This window comes from Schistocerca piceifrons, unplaced genomic scaffold (genome assembly GCF_021461385.2).
Source record: "Schistocerca piceifrons isolate TAMUIC-IGC-003096 unplaced genomic scaffold, iqSchPice1.1 HiC_scaffold_541, whole genome shotgun sequence".
NCBI lineage: Eukaryota > Metazoa > Arthropoda > Insecta > Orthoptera > Acrididae > Schistocerca > Schistocerca piceifrons.
In genome coordinates, this window is record NW_025728779.1 from 108,672 (window position 1) to 122,374 (window position 13,703).

General features: G+C 48.7%; 7 non-coding genes across 7 annotated transcripts; all 7 read left to right on the forward strand.

Moving 5' to 3' along the window:
• The first annotated feature begins 3,914 nt into the window (after positions 1 to 3,914).
• On the forward strand, positions 3,915 to 4,033 carry LOC124756984. The gene has a single exon (XR_007012330.1). It is a non-coding gene; the product is annotated as a 5S ribosomal RNA (ribosomal RNA).
• A 1,706-nt stretch (positions 4,034 to 5,739) lies between these two features.
• LOC124757032 lies at positions 5,740 to 5,858 on the forward strand. Its single transcript, XR_007012365.1, has one exon. It is a non-coding gene; the product is annotated as a 5S ribosomal RNA (ribosomal RNA).
• Positions 5,859 to 7,091: 1,233 nt separating this feature from the next.
• LOC124757033 lies at positions 7,092 to 7,210 on the forward strand. The gene has a single exon (XR_007012366.1). It is a non-coding gene; the product is annotated as a 5S ribosomal RNA (ribosomal RNA).
• A 1,233-nt stretch (positions 7,211 to 8,443) lies between these two features.
• LOC124757034 lies at positions 8,444 to 8,562 on the forward strand. The gene has a single exon (XR_007012367.1). It is a non-coding gene; the product is annotated as a 5S ribosomal RNA (ribosomal RNA).
• A 1,233-nt stretch (positions 8,563 to 9,795) lies between these two features.
• Positions 9,796 to 9,914, forward strand: LOC124757035. The gene has a single exon (XR_007012368.1). It is a non-coding gene; the product is annotated as a 5S ribosomal RNA (ribosomal RNA).
• Positions 9,915 to 11,147: 1,233 nt separating this feature from the next.
• On the forward strand, positions 11,148 to 11,266 carry LOC124757036. The gene has a single exon (XR_007012369.1). It is a non-coding gene; the product is annotated as a 5S ribosomal RNA (ribosomal RNA).
• A 1,233-nt stretch (positions 11,267 to 12,499) lies between these two features.
• LOC124757037 lies at positions 12,500 to 12,618 on the forward strand. The gene has a single exon (XR_007012370.1). It is a non-coding gene; the product is annotated as a 5S ribosomal RNA (ribosomal RNA).
• Positions 12,619 to 13,703: the final 1,085 nt, after the last annotated feature.

The window sequence follows — 13,703 nt, forward strand, 5'->3', positions numbered from 1 at the left end:
AAAATCGTTGCAAGGTGCCTTGCAGCAAAGATGAAGCCAGTCATGAACAAAGCTATCAGCTCTTACCAAACGTGCGGAGTAACACACCACAATATTTTCCACGCAGCGTCCTTATACCGAGACATAGTAGCTCACACGGCAGTCCATAAATTATCGACAGCTATTCTATCCATTGACTTTGCGAACGCTTTCGATCGCATAAGCCACAAATACTTGCTACAGGTCATGACAAAAATGGGATTCGGCCGAGAATTTATCAAAATTATTGAAAATATTCTCACGGGAGCAAGATCAATAGTCACATTAAACGGATGGCAAACTAAACCGATACCTATCTGCCGCTCTGTCAGGCAAGGGTGTCCGCTGTCAATGTTCTTATTCGTGATCGCCATAGACCCGCTTCTCAGAACAATAGGCAGGACGTCAAAAGGTGTACAAATACACAATGCTTCCTTTAAATGTGTGGCATACGCAGATGACGTAGGCGCTTTCATTGACCACACAGCAGACATAGACTCGATACGCGCCTCCCTTCATCAGTATGAAAGTGCGTCTGGAGCAGCGATAAATACTAATAAAACTGTTCTACTTCCACTGGGTCTGCTAGCCACCGATATTGTCCGCCCATGGTACAGAATAGTGAGAGACCATCAAGTATTGGGTCTAGACATAACTGCGTGCCCACAGCATATGCAAGCACGAAATTGGAGAAGAATTCTCAACTCCATTAAGGGCCTCTGCAAATGCCACGCAACCCGACACCTTAACTTGCACCAGAAAGTCAAACTAATCAATTCCTTTATTCTCTCCAAGGCGTGGTATATGGCGCAGTTGCTTAGCGTGCCAAAACAAATAGGACGCGCTATATCTCAGGCAGTATACTGGCTACTCTGGCGCCACGAAATTTTTAAAGTGCGAGCAGCAGTTTGTGTCTTGGACCCGTCACATGGAGGACTCGGGCTAGTAGACTTCAGTCGCAAATGTGCAGCGTTGCTCGTCAACCGCACCGCTGAAATGCAGGCCGGCTTTCCCGATGGATCGACAGCATCCCTGCTAGAAATCTATCGGCCAGAATCTGAAAGCGCCCCAGTATCGGTGGCCAACATCCCTTACCGTATGTCCTTTGTACGAGACTATATTCTAAATAAAAGCTACGTCCTCCGCACGGCCACGAATCCACACAGGACAGCACGGCAACTCTATATTGAATTGATGGGACAACCCCCCCCTAGTAAATTGGAAGTCCGCTTACCTACTGTTAACTGGAAGCAGGTGTGGTCAAATGTTAATAGCAGTATTCTGCCGTCCGACGTGTCTGCGCTGTGGTACAAACTAGTCAACAACACACTGCCTACCAATCAGCGTTTAGCCGATATTCAACTTCTTGCCTCCCCCAACTGTAGCAGATGTGGCATGCCTGACACCAGAGAACACCGTCTGCAATGCCAAGCTGCTTCCGATGTGTGGAGGACTTGCCAGATAATGGTGGCTCTCATCACGCGAACTACTCCGGCGCACGTCTCAGTCGATAGTGTCATTGTACCTGATTTCAAATATTTCCCGCGGCCAAAACACAATACTGCTGTGTGGTTGTTGGGCCATACTGTTTACGCCCTTATTGACCGGCAAATTCACGATGGGCTCACCTTTTTGACTCATATTTGGGACCAATATTGTAAGATCAAAAATAGTAATAAACACAAAGAATATTTTGCTAATTTTTTATCATCTGCATTGCATCATGCGTATGCGAAACAACTGTAAGATGATTCCGAGCCCCTTTTATTTGTATCAATGGTCTTTCAGTCTCGCAATTGAGCTTTGATGATACGCACACTGACCTTATTTGCGTCTTACGCGCAGGTTTATCAAATTAAGTTTAGATATATAGTTAGTGTTAGCTGGTGAAATATAACCAGTCTCCATTCATTTGTCTATCTTTGTTATGTGCCAGCCTGTAAACTAGTATACGTAAGACTATTTTTGGAAAAAGTAATAAAATGGATAAAGTTACAGAAAGAGAGTAACTGAGTAATAGGATGAGGTTCCAGTTTTAGCAAAAAAAAAAAAAATAAAAAAAAAAAAAAAAAAGGAAGAAATAAAAAAAAAAAAAATAAATAAAAAAAAATAAAAAAAAATAAATAAAAAAAAAAAAAAAAAAAAAAAAAAAAAAATACACCGGTTCTCGTCCGATCACCGAAGTTAAGCAACATCGGGCCCGGTTAGTACTTGGATGGGTGACCGCCTGGGAACACCGGGTGCTGTTGGCTCTATCTCATTTTTTAATTTTTACGTCGCTACACCTGCCAGGCCTCTTTTTCATACTAACTTTCAGGTGTGACAAAGATGCTTCCACAAGCATTTTAAAGTACTGCACTGAACATAAGACACGAAATTACAGTAATGAACTCAGTTTGAGCAAGAATGCGCCGAGGAATAGTGCTAGGAACTCGTTGGAGATAACGAAACACAAAAAAAAAAAAAAAAAAAAAATAAAAAAAAAAAAAAAAAAAAAAAAAAAAAAAAAATAAAAAAAAAAAAAAAAAAAATACACCGGTTCTCGTCCGATCACCGAAGTTAAGCAATACACCGGTTCTCGTCCGATCACCGAAGTTAAGCAACATCGGGCCCGGTTAGTACTTGGATGGGTGACCGCCTGGGAACACCGGGTGCTGTTGGCTCTATCTCATTTTTTAATTTTTGCGTCGCTACACCTGCCAGCCCTCTTTTTCATACTAACTTTCAGGTGTGACAAAGATGCTTCCACAAGCATTTTAAAGTACTGTACTAAACGTAAGACACGAAATTGCAGTAATGAACTCAGTTTGAGCAAGAATGCGCGGAGGAAGAGTGCTAGGAAGTCGTTGGAATTAACGAAACACTACGAATCGACAGATGTGTCCTTGAAACGCGTCAGAGCCAACTGTTTTGTAGCGGCGCTAAATTCGAAAAACTAACTAAATACATAAATTAAAAAAAAAAAAAAAAAAAAACAGCCGTTCTCGTCCGATCACCGAAGATAAGCAACAACGTTAGTATTCGGATCGGCGACCGCCTGGGAACTCTGGCTGTCTTCATTTTTTGCTTTTTTGTCGCTACCCCTGCCAGCCCTCTTTTCATGCTACCTTTCTTGTGTGACGAAGATGCGTCCATACTGATTTTAAACTATCGTAAGATGCGATATTAAGGAACTCCGTTTGAAGAAGAGTGTGCCAAGGAAGATTAGCAAAGTGTGTCTGCAAATAACGAAACAGTATGAAACGACAGAAATGTTGTGAAACACGTCCGGGCATATTGTTTTGTAGCAGTGCACATCTGCAAATTTGTAAACAAAAATTTATCTTTCGCCTCTAGAGGAGATGGATGCTTTGTTGAACCTCCTGTGTCCTCTGTCCGTGTTTTCGCACCTTTCCAGCGCAGCGCTGCTCTACTCTAGTAGCTCCGAACGGCCGCACACGGCGTCTCGGACACGCCGGTTCGGCCCGCGCCCATCTCGCAGATGTTTGTCGTGCTTGTGCGGTCATATGGAGCGCGACCCGAGCGGCAGCGAGCGGCAGTCGAGCAAAGTCGGGACGGAAGGGAAGGGGAGGGGACACGACAGGCGAGGATGCAACGCGCAAATTACGCAAATTTCTGGAAGCGCGGCGCGTGTCAGCCAGGTGAGAAAGCTTCCGCCGGTCCAGCAGGACACTGCCACACCCCGCGCAGGCCCCCCCTCCCCCCGCCCGACGCCCGGCCCTGCGCCGGATAACAAGAAATGACAGGCGGCGCAACGAGCAGCCTGTGTTGTGCGTGTCACCCACGTGGCGGTGGAAGGACGTGCTTTGCGTCAAATGTGCCACGGAAAACGGCGATTGCGTGTGTTGGGAGAAGGGGCGAAGGCTTCCTCTGCCGTGCGGCCACATTATAAGGACGCCAACGGCCATACCATGTTGAATACACCGGTTCTCGTCCGATCACCGAAGTTAAGCAACATCGGGCCCGGTTAGTACTTGGATGGGTGACCGCCTGGGAACACCGGGTGCCATCATGTGCCAATCGTAGCATGCCTCTCTGCGACTAATAATCCCCGGCATTCACAAATTTAATCACATAGATGTTTCTGGTTTATAATCCCCTTTTTCGCCTCTGGGTACATATAGCAAACATGCCAAAATAGGTGCATTTCAAATAGCATAGAAGCAAATTTTTAATTTTCCCTTTTTTTTTTCATGTAAATTAAAAAAAAAAAATATATATATATATAGAAATAACGCAAGCTTTGGAATTAAAAGACATAAAAAAAAAAAATCAAACAGGAAAAATCTACATGAAGGACACTCAGTGAATAAACGTGTTGTAACTCGACCAAGAACTATAAAAAGAACAATCAGAACAGAAACCTTGACAGTGAATATCACCGTTCAATAATCAAGTACACCATTTAAATGTAAAGACTTGTAATTGTTACAATTTGTAAATAAAAGTTTATATACGTTACAAAAAAAAAAAAAAAAAAGGTGCTGTTGGCTCTATCTCATTTTTTAATTTTTGCGTCGCTACACCTGCCAGCCCTCTTTTTCATACTAACTTTCAGGTGTGACAAAGATGCTTCCACAAGCATTTTAAAGTACTGTACTAAACGTAAGACACGAAATTGCAGTAATGAACTCAGTTTGAGCAAGAATGCGCGGAGGAAGAGTGCTAGGAAGTCGTTGGAATTAACGAAACACTACGAATCGACAGATGTGTCCTTGAAACGCGTCAGAGCCAACTGTTTTGTAGCGGCGCTAAATTCGAAAAACTAACTAAATACATAAATTAAAAAAAAAAAAAAAACAGCCGTTCTCGTCCGATCACCGAAGATAAGCAACAACGTTAGTATTCGGATCGGCGACCGCCTGGGAACTCTGGCTGTCTTCATTTTTTGCTTTTTTGTCGCTACCCCTGCCAGCCCTCTTTTCATGCTACCTTTCTTGTGTGACGAAGATGCGTCCATACTGATTTTAAACTATCGTAAGATGCGATATTAAGGAACTCCGTTTGAAGAAGAGTGTGCCAAGGAAGATTAGCAAAGTGTGTCTGCAAATAACGAAACAGTATGAAACGACAGAAATGTTGTGAAACACGTCCGGGCATATTGTTTTGTAGCAGTGCACATCTGCAAATTTGTAAACAAAAATTTATCTTTCGCCTCTAGAGGAGATGGATGCTTTGTTGAACCTCCTGTGTCCTCTGTCCGTGTTTTCGCACCTTTCCAGCGCAGCGCTGCTCTACTCTAGTAGCTCCGAACGGCCGCACACGGCGTCTCGGACACGCCGGTTCGGCCCGCGCCCATCTCGCAGATGTTTGTCGTGCTTGTGCGGTCATATGGAGCGCGACCCGAGCGGCAGCGAGCGGCAGTCGAGCAAAGTCGGGACGGAAGGGAAGGGGAGGGGACACGACAGGCGAGGATGCAACGCGCAAATTACGCAAATTTCTGGAAGCGCGGCGCGTGTCAGCCAGGTGAGAAAGCTTCCGCCGGTCCAGCAGGACACTGCCACACCCCGCGCAGGCCCCCCCTCCCCCCGCCCGACGCCCGGCCCTGCGCCGGATAACAAGAAATGACAGGCGGCGCAACGAGCAGCCTGTGTTGTGCGTGTCACCCACGTGGCGGTGGAAGGACGTGCTTTGCGTCAAATGTGCCACGGAAAACGGCGATTGCGTGTGTTGGGAGAAGGGGCGAAGGCTTCCTCTGCCGTGCGGCCACATTATAAGGACGCCAACGGCCATACCATGTTGAATACACCGGTTCTCGTCCGATCACCGAAGTTAAGCAACATCGGGCCCGGTTAGTACTTGGATGGGTGACCGCCTGGGAACACCGGGTGCTGTTGGCTCTATCTCATTTTTTAATTTTTGCGTCGCTACACCTGCCAGCCCTCTTTTTCATACTAACTTTCAGGTGTGACAAAGATGCTTCCACAAGCATTTTAAAGTACTGTACTAAACGTAAGACACGAAATTGCAGTAATGAACTCAGTTTGAGCAAGAATGCGCGGAGGAAGAGTGCTAGGAAGTCGTTGGAATTAACGAAACACTACGAATCGACAGATGTGTCCTTGAAACGCGTCAGAGCCAACTGTTTTGTAGCGGCGCTAAATTCGAAAAACTAACTAAATACATAAATTAAAAAAAAAAAAAAAAAAAAACAGCCGTTCTCGTCCGATCACCGAAGATAAGCAACAACGTTAGTATTCGGATCGGCGACCGCCTGGGAACTCTGGCTGTCTTCATTTTTTGCTTTTTTGTCGCTACCCCTGCCAGCCCTCTTTTCATGCTACCTTTCTTGTGTGACGAAGATGCGTCCATACTGATTTTAAACTATCGTAAGATGCGATATTAAGGAACTCCGTTTGAAGAAGAGTGTGCCAAGGAAGATTAGCAAAGTGTGTCTGCAAATAACGAAACAGTATGAAACGACAGAAATGTTGTGAAACACGTCCGGGCATATTGTTTTGTAGCAGTGCACATCTGCAAATTTGTAAACAAAAATTTATCTTTCGCCTCTAGAGGAGATGGATGCTTTGTTGAACCTCCTGTGTCCTCTGTCCGTGTTTTCGCACCTTTCCAGCGCAGCGCTGCTCTACTCTAGTAGCTCCGAACGGCCGCACACGGCGTCTCGGACACGCCGGTTCGGCCCGCGCCCATCTCGCAGATGTTTGTCGTGCTTGTGCGGTCATATGGAGCGCGACCCGAGCGGCAGCGAGCGGCAGTCGAGCAAAGTCGGGACGGAAGGGAAGGGGAGGGGACACGACAGGCGAGGATGCAACGCGCAAATTACGCAAATTTCTGGAAGCGCGGCGCGTGTCAGCCAGGTGAGAAAGCTTCCGCCGGTCCAGCAGGACACTGCCACACCCCGCGCAGGCCCCCCCTCCCCCCGCCCGACGCCCGGCCCTGCGCCGGATAACAAGAAATGACAGGCGGCGCAACGAGCAGCCTGTGTTGTGCGTGTCACCCACGTGGCGGTGGAAGGACGTGCTTTGCGTCAAATGTGCCACGGAAAACGGCGATTGCGTGTGTTGGGAGAAGGGGCGAAGGCTTCCTCTGCCGTGCGGCCACATTATAAGGACGCCAACGGCCATACCATGTTGAATACACCGGTTCTCGTCCGATCACCGAAGTTAAGCAACATCGGGCCCGGTTAGTACTTGGATGGGTGACCGCCTGGGAACACCGGGTGCTGTTGGCTCTATCTCATTTTTTAATTTTTGCGTCGCTACACCTGCCAGCCCTCTTTTTCATACTAACTTTCAGGTGTGACAAAGATGCTTCCACAAGCATTTTAAAGTACTGTACTAAACGTAAGACACGAAATTGCAGTAATGAACTCAGTTTGAGCAAGAATGCGCGGAGGAAGAGTGCTAGGAAGTCGTTGGAATTAACGAAACACTACGAATCGACAGATGTGTCCTTGAAACGCGTCAGAGCCAACTGTTTTGTAGCGGCGCTAAATTCGAAAAACTAACTAAATACATAAATTAAAAAAAAAAAAAAAAAAAAACAGCCGTTCTCGTCCGATCACCGAAGATAAGCAACAACGTTAGTATTCGGATCGGCGACCGCCTGGGAACTCTGGCTGTCTTCATTTTTTGCTTTTTTGTCGCTACCCCTGCCAGCCCTCTTTTCATGCTACCTTTCTTGTGTGACGAAGATGCGTCCATACTGATTTTAAACTATCGTAAGATGCGATATTAAGGAACTCCGTTTGAAGAAGAGTGTGCCAAGGAAGATTAGCAAAGTGTGTCTGCAAATAACGAAACAGTATGAAACGACAGAAATGTTGTGAAACACGTCCGGGCATATTGTTTTGTAGCAGTGCACATCTGCAAATTTGTAAACAAAAATTTATCTTTCGCCTCTAGAGGAGATGGATGCTTTGTTGAACCTCCTGTGTCCTCTGTCCGTGTTTTCGCACCTTTCCAGCGCAGCGCTGCTCTACTCTAGTAGCTCCGAACGGCCGCACACGGCGTCTCGGACACGCCGGTTCGGCCCGCGCCCATCTCGCAGATGTTTGTCGTGCTTGTGCGGTCATATGGAGCGCGACCCGAGCGGCAGCGAGCGGCAGTCGAGCAAAGTCGGGACGGAAGGGAAGGGGAGGGGACACGACAGGCGAGGATGCAACGCGCAAATTACGCAAATTTCTGGAAGCGCGGCGCGTGTCAGCCAGGTGAGAAAGCTTCCGCCGGTCCAGCAGGACACTGCCACACCCCGCGCAGGCCCCCCCTCCCCCCGCCCGACGCCCGGCCCTGCGCCGGATAACAAGAAATGACAGGCGGCGCAACGAGCAGCCTGTGTTGTGCGTGTCACCCACGTGGCGGTGGAAGGACGTGCTTTGCGTCAAATGTGCCACGGAAAACGGCGATTGCGTGTGTTGGGAGAAGGGGCGAAGGCTTCCTCTGCCGTGCGGCCACATTATAAGGACGCCAACGGCCATACCATGTTGAATACACCGGTTCTCGTCCGATCACCGAAGTTAAGCAACATCGGGCCCGGTTAGTACTTGGATGGGTGACCGCCTGGGAACACCGGGTGCTGTTGGCTCTATCTCATTTTTTAATTTTTGCGTCGCTACACCTGCCAGCCCTCTTTTTCATACTAACTTTCAGGTGTGACAAAGATGCTTCCACAAGCATTTTAAAGTACTGTACTAAACGTAAGACACGAAATTGCAGTAATGAACTCAGTTTGAGCAAGAATGCGCGGAGGAAGAGTGCTAGGAAGTCGTTGGAATTAACGAAACACTACGAATCGACAGATGTGTCCTTGAAACGCGTCAGAGCCAACTGTTTTGTAGCGGCGCTAAATTCGAAAAACTAACTAAATACATAAATTAAAAAAAAAAAAAAAAAAAAACAGCCGTTCTCGTCCGATCACCGAAGATAAGCAACAACGTTAGTATTCGGATCGGCGACCGCCTGGGAACTCTGGCTGTCTTCATTTTTTGCTTTTTTGTCGCTACCCCTGCCAGCCCTCTTTTCATGCTACCTTTCTTGTGTGACGAAGATGCGTCCATACTGATTTTAAACTATCGTAAGATGCGATATTAAGGAACTCCGTTTGAAGAAGAGTGTGCCAAGGAAGATTAGCAAAGTGTGTCTGCAAATAACGAAACAGTATGAAACGACAGAAATGTTGTGAAACACGTCCGGGCATATTGTTTTGTAGCAGTGCACATCTGCAAATTTGTAAACAAAAATTTATCTTTCGCCTCTAGAGGAGATGGATGCTTTGTTGAACCTCCTGTGTCCTCTGTCCGTGTTTTCGCACCTTTCCAGCGCAGCGCTGCTCTACTCTAGTAGCTCCGAACGGCCGCACACGGCGTCTCGGACACGCCGGTTCGGCCCGCGCCCATCTCGCAGATGTTTGTCGTGCTTGTGCGGTCATATGGAGCGCGACCCGAGCGGCAGCGAGCGGCAGTCGAGCAAAGTCGGGACGGAAGGGAAGGGGAGGGGACACGACAGGCGAGGATGCAACGCGCAAATTACGCAAATTTCTGGAAGCGCGGCGCGTGTCAGCCAGGTGAGAAAGCTTCCGCCGGTCCAGCAGGACACTGCCACACCCCGCGCAGGCCCCCCCTCCCCCCGCCCGACGCCCGGCCCTGCGCCGGATAACAAGAAATGACAGGCGGCGCAACGAGCAGCCTGTGTTGTGCGTGTCACCCACGTGGCGGTGGAAGGACGTGCTTTGCGTCAAATGTGCCACGGAAAACGGCGATTGCGTGTGTTGGGAGAAGGGGCGAAGGCTTCCTCTGCCGTGCGGCCACATTATAAGGACGCCAACGGCCATACCATGTTGAATACACCGGTTCTCGTCCGATCACCGAAGTTAAGCAACATCGGGCCCGGTTAGTACTTGGATGGGTGACCGCCTGGGAACACCGGGTGCTGTTGGCTCTATCTCATTTTTTAATTTTTGCGTCGCTACACCTGCCAGCCCTCTTTTTCATACTAACTTTCAGGTGTGACAAAGATGCTTCCACAAGCATTTTAAAGTACTGTACTAAACGTAAGACACGAAATTGCAGTAATGAACTCAGTTTGAGCAAGAATGCGCGGAGGAAGAGTGCTAGGAAGTCGTTGGAATTAACGAAACACTACGAATCGACAGATGTGTCCTTGAAACGCGTCAGAGCCAACTGTTTTGTAGCGGCGCTAAATTCGAAAAACTAACTAAATACATAAATTAAAAAAAAAAAAAAAAAAAAACAGCCGTTCTCGTCCGATCACCGAAGATAAGCAACAACGTTAGTATTCGGATCGGCGACCGCCTGGGAACTCTGGCTGTCTTCATTTTTTGCTTTTTTGTCGCTACCCCTGCCAGCCCTCTTTTCATGCTACCTTTCTTGTGTGACGAAGATGCGTCCATACTGATTTTAAACTATCGTAAGATGCGATATTAAGGAACTCCGTTTGAAGAAGAGTGTGCCAAGGAAGATTAGCAAAGTGTGTCTGCAAATAACGAAACAGTATGAAACGACAGAAATGTTGTGAAACACGTCCGGGCATATTGTTTTGTAGCAGTGCACATCTGCAAATTTGTAAACAAAAATTTATCTTTCGCCTCTAGAGGAGATGGATGCTTTGTTGAACCTCCTGTGTCCTCTGTCCGTGTTTTCGCACCTTTCCAGCGCAGCGCTGCTCTACTCTAGTAGCTCCGAACGGCCGCACACGGCGTCTCGGACACGCCGGTTCGGCCCGCGCCCATCTCGCAGATGTTTGTCGTGCTTGTGCGGTCATATGGAGCGCGACCCGAGCGGCAGCGAGCGGCAGTCGAGCAAAGTCGGGACGGAAGGGAAGGGGAGGGGACACGACAGGCGAGGATGCAACGCGCAAATTACGCAAATTTCTGGAAGCGCGGCGCGTGTCAGCCAGGTGAGAAAGCTTCCGCCGGTCCAGCAGGACACTGCCACACCCCGCGCAGGCCCCCCCTCCCCCCGCCCGACGCCCGGCCCTGCGCCGGATAACAAGAAATGACAGGCGGCGCAACGAGCAGCCTGTGTTGTGCGTGTCACCCACGTGGCGGTGGAAGGACGTGCTTTGCGTCAAATGTGCCACGGAAAACGGCGATTGCGTGTGTTGGGAGAAGGGGCGAAGGCTTCCTCTGCCGTGCGGCCACATTATAAGGACGCCAACGGCCATACCATGTTGAATACACCGGTTCTCGTCCGATCACCGAAGTTAAGCAACATCGGGCCCGGTTAGTACTTGGATGGGTGACCGCCTGGGAACACCGGGTGCTGTTGGCTCTATCTCATTTTTTAATTTTTGCGTCGCTACACCTGCCAGCCCTCTTTTTCATACTAACTTTCAGGTGTGACAAAGATGCTTCCACAAGCATTTTAAAGTACTGTACTAAACGTAAGACACGAAATTGCAGTAATGAACTCAGTTTGAGCAAGAATGCGCGGAGGAAGAGTGCTAGGAAGTCGTTGGAATTAACGAAACACTACGAATCGACAGATGTGTCCTTGAAACGCGTCAGAGCCAACTGTTTTGTAGCGGCGCTAAATTCGAAAAACTAACTAAATACATAAATTAAAAAAAAAAAAAAAAAAAAACAGCCGTTCTCGTCCGATCACCGAAGATAAGCAACAACGTTAGTATTCGGATCGGCGACCGCCTGGGAACTCTGGCTGTCTTCATTTTTTGCTTTTTTGTCGCTACCCCTGCCAGCCCTCTTTTCATGCTACCTTTCTTGTGTGACGAAGATGCGTCCATACTGATTTTAAACTATCGTAAGATGCGATATTAAGGAACTCCGTTTGAAGAAGAGTGTGCCAAGGAAGATTAGCAAAGTGTGTCTGCAAATAACGAAACAGTATGAAACGACAGAAATGTTGTGAAACACGTCCGGGCATATTGTTTTGTAGCAGTGCACATCTGCAAATTTGTAAACAAAAATTTATCTTTCGCCTCTAGAGGAGATGGATGCTTTGTTGAACCTCCTGTGTCCTCTGTCCGTGTTTTCGCACCTTTCCAGCGCAGCGCTGCTCTACTCTAGTAGCTCCGAACGGCCGCACACGGCGTCTCGGACACGCCGGTTCGGCCCGCGCCCATCTCGCAGATGTTTGTCGTGCTTGTGCGGTCATATGGAGCGCGACCCGAGCGGCAGCGAGCGGCAGTCGAGCAAAGTCGGGACGGAAGGGAAGGGGAGGGGACACGACAGGCGAGGATGCAACGCGCAAATTACGCAAATTTCTGGAAGCGCGGCGCGTGTCAGCCAGGTGAGAAAGCTTCCGCCGGTCCAGCAGGACACTGCCACACCCCGCGCAGGCCCCCCCTCCCCCCGCCCGACGCCCGGCCCTGCGCCGGATAACAAGAAATGACAGGCGGCGCAACGAGCAGCCTGTGTTGTGCGTGTCACCCACGTGGCGGTGGAAGGACGTGCTTTGCGTCAAATGTGCCACGGAAAACGGCGATTGCGTGTGTTGGGAGAAGGGGCGAAGGCTTCCTCTGCCGTGCGGCCACATTATAAGGACGCCAACGGCCATACCATGTTGAATACACCGGTTCTCGTCCGATCACCGAAGTTAAGCAACATCGGGCCCGGTTAGTACTTGGATGGGTGACCGCCTGGGAACACCGGGTGCTGTTGGCTCTATCTCATTTTTTAATTTTTGCGTCGCTACACCTGCCAGCCCTCTTTTTCATACTAACTTTCAGGTGTGACAAAGATGCTTCCACAAGCATTTTAAAGTACTGTACTAAACGTAAGACACGAAATTGCAGTAATGAACTCAGTTTGAGCAAGAATGCGCGGAGGAAGAGTGCTAGGAAGTCGTTGGAATTAACGAAACACTACGAATCGACAGATGTGTCCTTGAAACGCGTCAGAGCCAACTGTTTTGTAGCGGCGCTAAATTCGAAAAACTAACTAAATACATAAATTAAAAAAAAAAAAAAAAAAAAACAGCCGTTCTCGTCCGATCACCGAAGATAAGCAACAACGTTAGTATTCGGATCGGCGACCGCCTGGGAACTCTGGCTGTCTTCATTTTTTGCTTTTTTGTCGCTACCCCTGCCAGCCCTCTTTTCATGCTACCTTTCTTGTGTGACGAAGATGCGTCCATACTGATTTTAAACTATCGTAAGATGCGATATTAAGGAACTCCGTTTGAAGAAGAGTGTGCCAAGGAAGATTAGCAAAGTGTGTCTGCAAATAACGAAACAGTATGAAACGACAGAAATGTTGTGAAACACGTCCGGGCATATTGTTTTGTAGCAGTGCACATCTGCAAATTTGTAAACAAAAATTTATCTTTCGCCTCTAGAGGAGATGGATGCTTTGTTGAACCTCCTGTGTCCTCTGTCCGTGTTTTCGCACCTTTCCAGCGCAGCGCTGCTCTACTCTAGTAGCTCCGAACGGCCGCACACGGCGTCTCGGACACGCCGGTTCGGCCCGCGCCCATCTCGCAGATGTTTGTCGTGCTTGTGCGGTCATATGGAGCGCGACCCGAGCGGCAGCGAGCGGCAGTCGAGCAAAGTCGGGACGGAAGGGAAGGGGAGGGGACACGACAGGCGAGGATGCAACGCGCAAATTACGCAAATTTCTGGAAGCGCGGCGCGTGTCAGCCAGGTGAGAAAGCTTCCGCCGGTCCAGCAGGACACTGCCACACCCCGCGCAGGCCCCCCCTCCCCCCGCCCGACGCCCGGCCCTGCGCCGGATAACAAGAAATGACAGGC